Raw genomic sequence first — 9,844 nt, 5'->3', positions numbered from 1 at the left:
GTTGATTTCAATAGAATTTAAGCATATGCTTTAAATGTAAGTGCTTTACTGAACAGGGATGGACTGACTTACATGCTTGTGGGTAAGCATGTGCTTAAATGCTTTGCAGACATGAGGCCTCACTGTGTAATACACACAAAACTTATGCCCAAATAAATCTGTTAGTCTTTAAAGTGCCACCAGACCCCTCGTTGTTTTTATGGATACAGACTAACATGGCTACCCCTCTGATACTTGACACAAAACTTGGTATCCTTCTGCCATGATGAATTAGCTTCTACTAGTGGGTTCTGTTTCCTTTCAGAGAGATGTCAAAACCATGAATTTTAGACCTAGATGAAAACTGTCCCAAAAGTTGTGGGGTGTACAGTGCAGGGTTTTGATTTGAAATGGTCTCTACTGGAAAGGGTACAAATCAGCAACACTTCAGTGCATCTGTTCATCATATCACAGCCAGTTCTGAATGTCCCCATCCTATTGGGCTAGTGCCAATGCAGGCATGAGATGGGATAACATAACTCGGGATCTTTGTATGCTGCATTGACCCTGTGCGAGCAGCAGAAAGGCATTGTATCTCCGGTAGCTGTCCAGCATGCAGAAATATGCACAGTGCAGCACCTACAGAAGGTGCCACATACACTTTTACTTGCTGTTGGCCAACTTCAGAGGAGGGTGGGGGACATGCCCCTGCCTCCTTTACAGGAACAACCTTATTCAGGAGAGCAAAGACAGCATCTGTAGCTGTCCTCTGCATTGGAAGGCAACATATTGGGAGACTCTTTGCCTTCCCCAACCCTAGTACAAGGAGGTTGGCCACAATCTGGCTGTTAAGTTTCTAAAGATATACTTATAAAGGAAAAAGCATGGAAAATATAGCACCTTTCTGCTAGGTGAAAGAAAACAAATAGTCCTTTGTAGCAGTAATTGAATCATCTAATATCAGTTTATGTTAGTTTTTGTTTCATCTTGTTTATTTTTCTAATAATTACAATTATTCTCACACTGGCATTACTGTTTTCTCTGGAATACGTGTGCTCAGTGAAAAATCAAATTGCATCAGAGCATGTAACGAGAAAATGTAATCCATCGTTATTAAAAAAGACAGTTCAACTTTATCTGGGTGTTAAATAGTACAAATCCATGAGAGTCACTGAATGTTTTGAAGTCAAAACGAAGGGCATTACTGAGGCTGAAGTGGATTTGTCACAGAATTATGTGTATTACCTCAGAAATGGTCTAATACATGGTTGGGGAAAATGTGCGTTTTGGGGACCGGGGTAGAGAAAACAGGCTGAAGACCATTTATTTGTTTTCCATGTCTTCAAATAAATCAAAATAGCTTCTAAACAGCAGGTTATTTTAGTGGAGATTTTTAGGATTAAACACAGTCTTCCTTGAATATAAACCAGAGTGTACTCCACTATTCATTTTAGAATGCTGTTTCTGGAGAAGAGCCCATATGCTGCTGTGTAGAGTTAGGCAACATGATCCAGAGGCTTGACAACAGAATTGGGTGTCAGGCAGAACAACTTGGTCAAGTCATTTAGCTTCTCTATGCCTCAGTGTCCCCACTGGTAAGATGAGCACAGTGATGCTTACCCACTTTTATTAAATACTTTGAGATCCACAGTTGAAAGAACTATATAAAGGTTAGTGGTAGCATTACTAAATGTGTTTGCTATTCTGAGACAATACCCAGTACACACAGCGGAAAGGATCATTTCCACAACACAGAATAGAAGCATGGCATAGTTCATTCATAGGATTCAGGCTCTTTGTTTGAATCACGCTGGCTGTAGCAGTATGGGAACCATTCATAACAAACCCTGAAAACAAAGTGAAATGCATTTACTGGCAGATTTAATTTAGAGATGGGCCCAAGTTGTAAGGTTTGAATCCAGAACTCAATTACTCTAAAGTATGGGGTTTCAGATCTTGCGTTTATTTCAGGTCCATAGTTTCATTATAAACCCAAACATTAGGTTAAATTAAACTACTCTGGCAGTGTTTGTAAACCTTCCCAGTTTTGAATAAAGCACGAATGATTTACACAAAACTTGGTGTGTTCAGTTCAAAGATTTTTATTTTTATTTTGTTTGAACTAGCAGCTCAAAGCAAAACTCAAGTCAAAGAAAAAATCAAAATGTGCATCCATGTGAAATAAGTTTATGGATAGTTTGTATGAACCATTGTTTCTTTTAATGTTGTACATGCTGTCATGCTAAACAAATCACTGGCAAAGCAACTGAATAAAACCTATGAGCCCAGTCTCTACATGTCCCTGCTTTCTCTCTCCCTTCCCTAATTCCTTCCTACTTCATTCACTTATTTCTGATCTATCTCCTCCTCCTCTAATGACCCATCTTTCTTTCTCATTCTGTCTCAAATTTTTACCAGCTCTACCCTGGAACCTCTTTCATCATGCCACTTAGCTAAGACTTGTAGCACAAGAATTAATGGGGGGAAGGGGAAGCAAGAACCCAACGGAGGACATCTCTGCATAGCAATCTGCTAAAGTGCTTACAAGCAGGGTGGGCAGCTTTGTGGTGATCTTTACATGAGCTCCCATTAATATGAACTGCCATTGTCTACTTTGATACAGCTTTAACTAGTTCATATAATGTTTTTTCCATTATTTCCCCAAGTTATTTAGCCTCAAACATTTCAGGGAGATGGAGAAGATATTATTGATGACCTGTTCATTTTTCAACCACTAGGCTGTCCAGTTTTGGTCCTATGGGATGAGCATTCTGTTCTCTCATGCAGAGGAACCAGCTCCCATTCTAATCCCAGTTCCTCACTCCCTGGGCTGTCCGGTGAAGACTGAATACTGTGGAGGTACCACATTTAGACCTATGGAAAGAAATCACCTTCCATTATTTTGCAGTGACCCCTGAGGCTGATCTAGAAGCAGCAATGAGTACTGCCCAGCCTTCCTAGGTCAAGGAAGGTCACCATAATACTGGACCTTGAGGAAGATAGGGAGAATCCCTTTACTGAGTTGTGAGGAACAAAAGTCCTCTTTTTAGAAGACAAACCCTCTTTGCCCTCATTAAGGTAAAGTTTTTAAAAAAATAATTCCAAACTATCATTTTTTTTACTTACTTTTTCTAGCAGAAATCACTACAGGATGAAGAGTCAAACAAACAGCTGCATCTGCAAGCCATTTTGGAAGGCAGAAATGAGCCCACATGGACATTTCCCCCCCCCTCTCCCTCCAGGAATATTCAGTTGACATTTTAAAACAAATTCATGCTGGTAGTTTATACCATTTTGTATTTGTTTCATATGAATATTCTAGCAAAAAAGTTTCCTGGTTGGGATAGTCCCCCAAATTTGTGAATTTTTGACAAATAATGGAAAACGTTCACAGAAAGAATATGTGTAGTTACTGGAAACTTGATTCTAAGATTTCCCGCCCATTCAGTCAGGGAGCAGAATATTGTATGTAATCTTTGGCATATGTCCAGTTAAAAGAGCTTTTATCTCAAATAATGAATACTCTCAATTAATAGCTTGTGAATCATCTAGAGATCTAAAATTATTAAGAGGAAATATTTGGTGAATATCTGTTTTGATTAAATGTGTGATTTTGTTAAATCGGCTCATGGACAATTCAGGAAAACAGGTAAATGTAGTTAATTTTTGATTATGAATTATTCACCCGGCTCTACTGGAAGACAGTGATTATGGAATGCTAAATTAAAAATTCATTAGGATGCATTCACTGTCCTTTACTGTTTGGTGCTGTTATTGACTTCATTATGAGAAAAGTGTAGATGGATACAACACAGGCATTAGATTTTCCTGACAACATAGCTCTTCTAGGGAACAGCTCAACTAACATGTAAGCAAAGACCGAAAGACTGTCTAGAATCACAAAAAGATGAGGTTAATAATTAGTTATGAAAAATCAATTCTAAAGAGAATGCCAGCAACTCCCAACTTAGGCATTACGTTGGAAGACAATGGAACACAAGAAGTGAGACCGTTCACAAACTTTGGCAGTAACATGCAAGCCAATGGGATATCCCGAAGGAAAAAATGTTATGAATTGGCAGGACAGCAGCTGCATTAACCAGTTTAAACAAGATTTGTCATTGAAAATCTAACATATATAGACCAAATCACAAATCTTTAAATGTTATTTCCATCTTAATATATGGATGTGAAAACTAGGAATCCACCAAAGGTACAGACATACATCTAAATGGCTTTGAAAGGAAATTCTTTGGAAATATGCTAGATATTAAATGGAATGAACTTATAACAAATGCTGAGGTTTGTCAGAGAGTTCAACAACCCCTTATCTCCAAGGTTATCAAGAGGAGAAGATGGAAATATCTGGGATATGAGGTCAGAAGGAAGCCAGAGCATCTGCCATGGCAGGCCTGCCATTGGACAATTGGAGGAACCTGTCACAGTGTCTGACTGAAAAAAAATCCCTCCATCGAACAGTACTTAGAGAGGGAAAACTTGTGGGACTTAACACAGAAGACATGCAAAGAGAAGCTCAGGATAGACAGGGATGATGGAGGCTTGTTCATGCCCTAAGCAATGTTTGATGGCATAGGAAGGATTCAGATTCAGAACTTAGAAATTGCCCTGCATTACTTCTTGAAGAGCCACTTCTAGAAATTACACAACATGCTGTTCTGCAGGAGTTCAAAGATTTTCCTACCTAAACTGAATTTTTGTATATTCCCAGAAATCTAGGATTTCTTATTCCAGAGATTAAAATACCAGGTATCATTGTTTTTCTGGAACTTGGTGAAAAACTAGATCAGAGGTGGGCAAACTATGGCCCACGGGACTGTCCTGCCCAGCCCCCGAGCTCCTGGCCCAGAAGGCTAGCCCCCGGCCCCTCCCCCGCTGTCCTCCCTCCCCCACAGCCTCAGCTCGCTCACTCCGCTGCTGGTGCAATGCTCTGGGCGGCAGGGCTATGAGGTCCTGGGGTAGCGCAGCTGCGGAGTCCGGCCTGACCCAGTGCTCTGTGCTGCGTGGTGGCAGCGGTGGTGTGGCCCGGCTCCAGCCAGGCAGTGCGGCTGGAGCGCCACCAGCCACTGGTGCTCCAGGCAGTGTGGTAAGGGGGCACGGAGCGGAGGTTGGATAGAGGGCAGGGGAGGTCGGGGGGTGGTCAGAGGGTGGGGGTGTAGATAGGGATGGGGGGAACAAGGGGTTGAATGATGGCAGGGGCCCCGGGGGGCAGTCGGGGTTGGATGGGGCAGGGGTCCCGGGTGGCTGTCAGGAATGAGAGGAGGGGTTGGATAGGGGCGGCGAGGATCCGGGGGCGGTCAAGGAACAGGGGGTTTGAATGGGGGAGATAGGGGCCGGGCCACGACCCCCTATGCTAGCCGGCCCACCATACAATTTATAAAACCTGAGGCCAAAAAGTTTGCCCACCCCTGAACTAGATGTTGGGAAGCTTTTTGGTATGGGGAAGGTTTGAGGTGCATATTTGATAAATATTTATCTACTAAAATAAATGTTGAAGTTAACTATAATTAGGGTGACCAGATGCCCCGATTTTATAGGGACAGTCCCAATATTCGGGACTTTTCCTTATATAGGCGCTTATTACCCCCCCTTTCCCCTTCCAGATTCCACACTTTCTATCTGGTCACCCTAGCTATAACGTAGAGCAAATTCACACATTTTACAAAAATAGAAATCTTCCATTCTGTGTTTAACATAACCTGGCAAATTGGCAACCATTTCTGTGGCATATAGTCTACCCTCTAAACATGTATACGTCCCACTACGCCCAGTCCTTACTCAGACAAAACTCTCACTGTAGCATTACCTGAGTAAAGGCCCTAACTTTAATGGGAGCTACAAGCACGTGTTGAAGCAAAATAGAGTATCTGGCAAGATGCTTTTCCATCCCTTCTGCCAGGTGCTGATGGCAGCAACAAGAGTCAGGTGCAAATCACTAGGGTTCCTTCTAAGAACTTCAACAATAGTTCCAGCCCCCATCCAGAGTCATAGTCTCATTTCTGACTCTGGGAAATAAAACAAAACTTCTCTGGTCACCTATGTGAGTGTTTTTCCCCCCACTCACAAGCACTCCGAGTCCTTTGGGAACATGGGGCACATGAATCTTTTAGATGGGAAAAGAGGGAAACACAAGAAAGAAACATAAAAAGACCTCCATGTGTCAATATCTACTCATATAAGAAATAGCAACTCAAAATGCATATAGCAGTCAGCCTTTCCCAGCCTCTGATAATACACGTCTGGCTACTGAAGGACCAGAACCCTCTCTTACTCAAATCTTACCCTTCAAAAATGCCAGTCACAGGACGAGTCAGTCTCAAGGTGGCCCTGGGGCATCTAGGGCTGGTTCTCCTCCAGTCCCAATGGCACTGCTCTGCCAATGAGCAGCTACCAGGTGCAGGTCAGTGATTCAGCTCATCTTCACCAGGCCAGGTGAGCCAGGGTGTTGTGAAGTCAGCTCTGCCCTGCGAGTTCAGTCAGGCCTCTTTCAGTAGGCAGCTCAGTTAAGCTTTGCTACTGGCTCAGTCAGGCCTCTCTGTAGTGTCACCTCATCTACACCATCATCAGTCCAGTCTCATCACACAGATTCCTCCATGCAGGGTCAGAGGTTCCAGATGGAATAATCCAGAAAAAACAGGACCTTTGGACAGAGTTCCTGCTTCTAGGATACAGCATTTCTCCTCTATTCTTTGCTGGAACCAAACTTTATTTCCCAACCTTAGTTCATCTATTGTCCCTGATGGAGACCCCTCACCGAGAGCATATTTAGCAGCAGAGTTTCTCTGACCTTTCATTAAGCAGTAAGAATAATTAGTTATTACTGCATATGCACATTAAAACTTAAACAAATTGTAATCAAAACAACAAAGCGTAGATGGCGAAATTATGGGTAACCAATATGCAAAGGAAGCTGACCAGAGTTGGCTTTTCCCCTTCTCCTCAATAGAGGGAGCTGAAACTTTCACCTCTTTAAGTTTTCTGGCCATCAGAGGCGTAGCGAGCGTCCTCCGTACCCTCTGACCGGAGGGGGCCCCGCAAGGAAGGGGGCCCCTAAAAGTGGCAAAATAAATACTGCATTCCAGTTTCTGCATTGTAAGGGGCCCCGCCAGGACATATGTTCGGAGGGGGCCACCGTTCGGAGGGGGCCACGTTCTTTGTTGCTACGGTCCTGTTGGCCATGAGGCTTACACTTTGTGTAGGAGACTTTTATTTATATCATTCTAGATGCTGGACACAAACGTACCTTTTTCACATTTAAGCATTTTATAGTTGCTTAAATATCAAGGAACATTACATTCATTTGGCAACTCAGAGATGCTATGTATAGTCTGATTGTACCTGTGCTGTGGAAAGGCAGTTAATTATGATGTGGTCCACAACCCATAAATGAATGAATTATCTATCCATAAACACCATACCGCACATCAACAGTCTATTTATCTGCTTGCTGTTTAGCTATGTACCAAAATGCAAGCAAATTTGTGATCTATTCACAAAATAAAATACAGTGCATAACCCTAGTTTGCTTATGCTGCTGGATGCAAGATGATACACAGAGAAAAATTCATGAGGACATCTGGCTGCTTAGATTACTTTTATTGTGATTTAATTATCAATTAACAGTTTAAGAAATGATATTAGCTGTTGACCTTGATCTTTTGTCTCTTCCGACTATTAAGAAAGCCACAGCAGCAAACCACTGCAGTTATCAGTTTCACGATAAAGAAATTATATATTATGCCTTCTTTCTATCTGTTAGCTGGGAACCTGTTCCATGTAAAGTCAAGCATATCTACTCTGTAGACACCCCCTAAAAGACTAATAGCTAGTAAATTAAGCCAGACTTCAAAGGCAATCCTTACTGAGACAAATTAGGCTACAGCGATAGAAAGGGCCAGCAGCAATCATTAATCTAACTGAAGGCCATTGTCTGAAACGTTCAGTTGTTTTTAAGATCAATGACCATTTCAAGATGAATAGTTCATAACTTTACAATACATCTTTCTAATTAATACACTATTTAAGCAATAAAGGATTTCAGTCTGGATTCAGTTCTTCTATACTGTAACTACTAGAATAAGCCAATTTCTTTTGTTTAAAAAAAAATTAACTTGGATCTCCTGGAGTTTTAAAAGTAATTTGAGAGAAACATTTTCATAATGGTGTTCACAAAGCTGAATTTCTTGTGAGAACTTCCTTGGGTGTAAATTGATTAGTTCACAAACACACCTGTACCCTGCACCTTTTGTCATTCATTTACCTCTGTGCAAAGCAGGTGTAAGTTGCAACCATCTGGGTTTGATAGCATGTAATACCCACTTTGCATTAGTCCAAATGATGACACACAGTGTAAGGCAGTAGAGAATTAAACCCAAACAGTATATCTGTGCCATGCTTTTTAAAGCATGGTTCATAGCATGAGAAATATTAAAGACATAACAAGGAAGCAAGTCACTTGAGTGTATGTTTGTAGGCAGCTATATGATAAAGCTGTACATGTATTTACAGAAAACAAAGCAAGCTTTATACAGATTAGTAGAAATTTTTCATTCATAATTGAATAAAATACTTTATCCACAAAGTACCTCAGTTCTGGCAATTGCTCTTGTTGCTAGCAAGTGGCTTGTATCATATGAAATTTAAGTGCTCCTGTGGGTCGGTTTTGATTGAAGTATTCTCTTTATTCATGCTGGGCACTCCCAAGACTATCGGCACCTGTCAATTAAAGGTATTATGTCAGTTGAGATGGTACTTTACAGTACTCTAGCAAACTGCTGTACCGAATACACCATTTTCCTTTCCCTCACTGCAAGGGCTCTGGTAGTAAATATAAAGCCAAAGCACTCCCTCTTGTGGACAAGCCCAAGGGAGGGGCCACATGGGGAAGAAAGCCCTTCTTGGAGTTTTCCTCAAAATGTTGCACCAGAGAGTGATATTTGCACCATCTGCCCCATGGAAAGGAATTGAAAATTCTATCTTTAGAAAGTTTGAATCTTAAGGATTTGTTGGAAGCCAGATTCATGCATTTGGAGTCAGAGACTCTGTGCCCTTGAAATTGCTAGTAGGTGGTCTACTGCCTTTCTTGGTCCCTGGCAGCTATGCTAGAAAGGCTCCCTCTCCACTCCAGCCACTGGAACTACCCATAATAAAGAGGAAGGTGTTCAATGGGTTTGAGAATGCTTGCAGAAAACTTAATGCAGCCTCAGGCTCTATTGACTTTTTAGTGGATTCACCTGTGTTTGCCTGTTATCATAACAGGTTTACTTCATATTTAGGAAAGAGGGCAGGAGGGATAGCTCAGTGGTTTGAGCATTAGCCTGCTAAACCCAGAGTTGTGAGTTCAATCCTTGAGGGGACTATTTAGGGGTCTAGGGCAAAAATATGTCTGGGGAGTGGTCCTGCTTTGGGCAGGGGGTTGGACTAGATAACCTCCTGAGGTCCCTTCCAAACCTGATATCAAATAAACTATAAAAGTAGTTACACTAAATAATTGTGATGGACCTTTTAATCCAGGTTTACATCATTAGGGTTTTCTTGCTTTTGGCAAGATTTGGTCTTACTCTAGGTTAGTAAGAATTTGTACATGTCCAAGAGAAGTCCTTTCAGATGACTACAGCATGCCAACCTGCAGTTTTAGACACCTAGTGCTTCCAGTGAGTTATGAATCCTTGAACTGTATTCAAAAGTAAATTTACATATATTCTACAAAAGGGCTCTTGCTTCACTTTCCACAGGGAGATTCTGATAGTAAAAAAGATAAGGAACAAGAAATGAGCTGGCATTTTACTTTTGTTATGTCAGCCAGAAAGCAGCTTAGGATGCTCTGAATCATCCATTTCAGTGACTC

This window comes from Trachemys scripta, chromosome 5 (assembly GCF_013100865.1).
Source record: "Trachemys scripta elegans isolate TJP31775 chromosome 5, CAS_Tse_1.0, whole genome shotgun sequence".
Taxonomy (NCBI): domain Eukaryota; kingdom Metazoa; phylum Chordata; order Testudines; family Emydidae; genus Trachemys; species Trachemys scripta.
Note: the sequence above shows the minus strand (reverse complement) of the source record.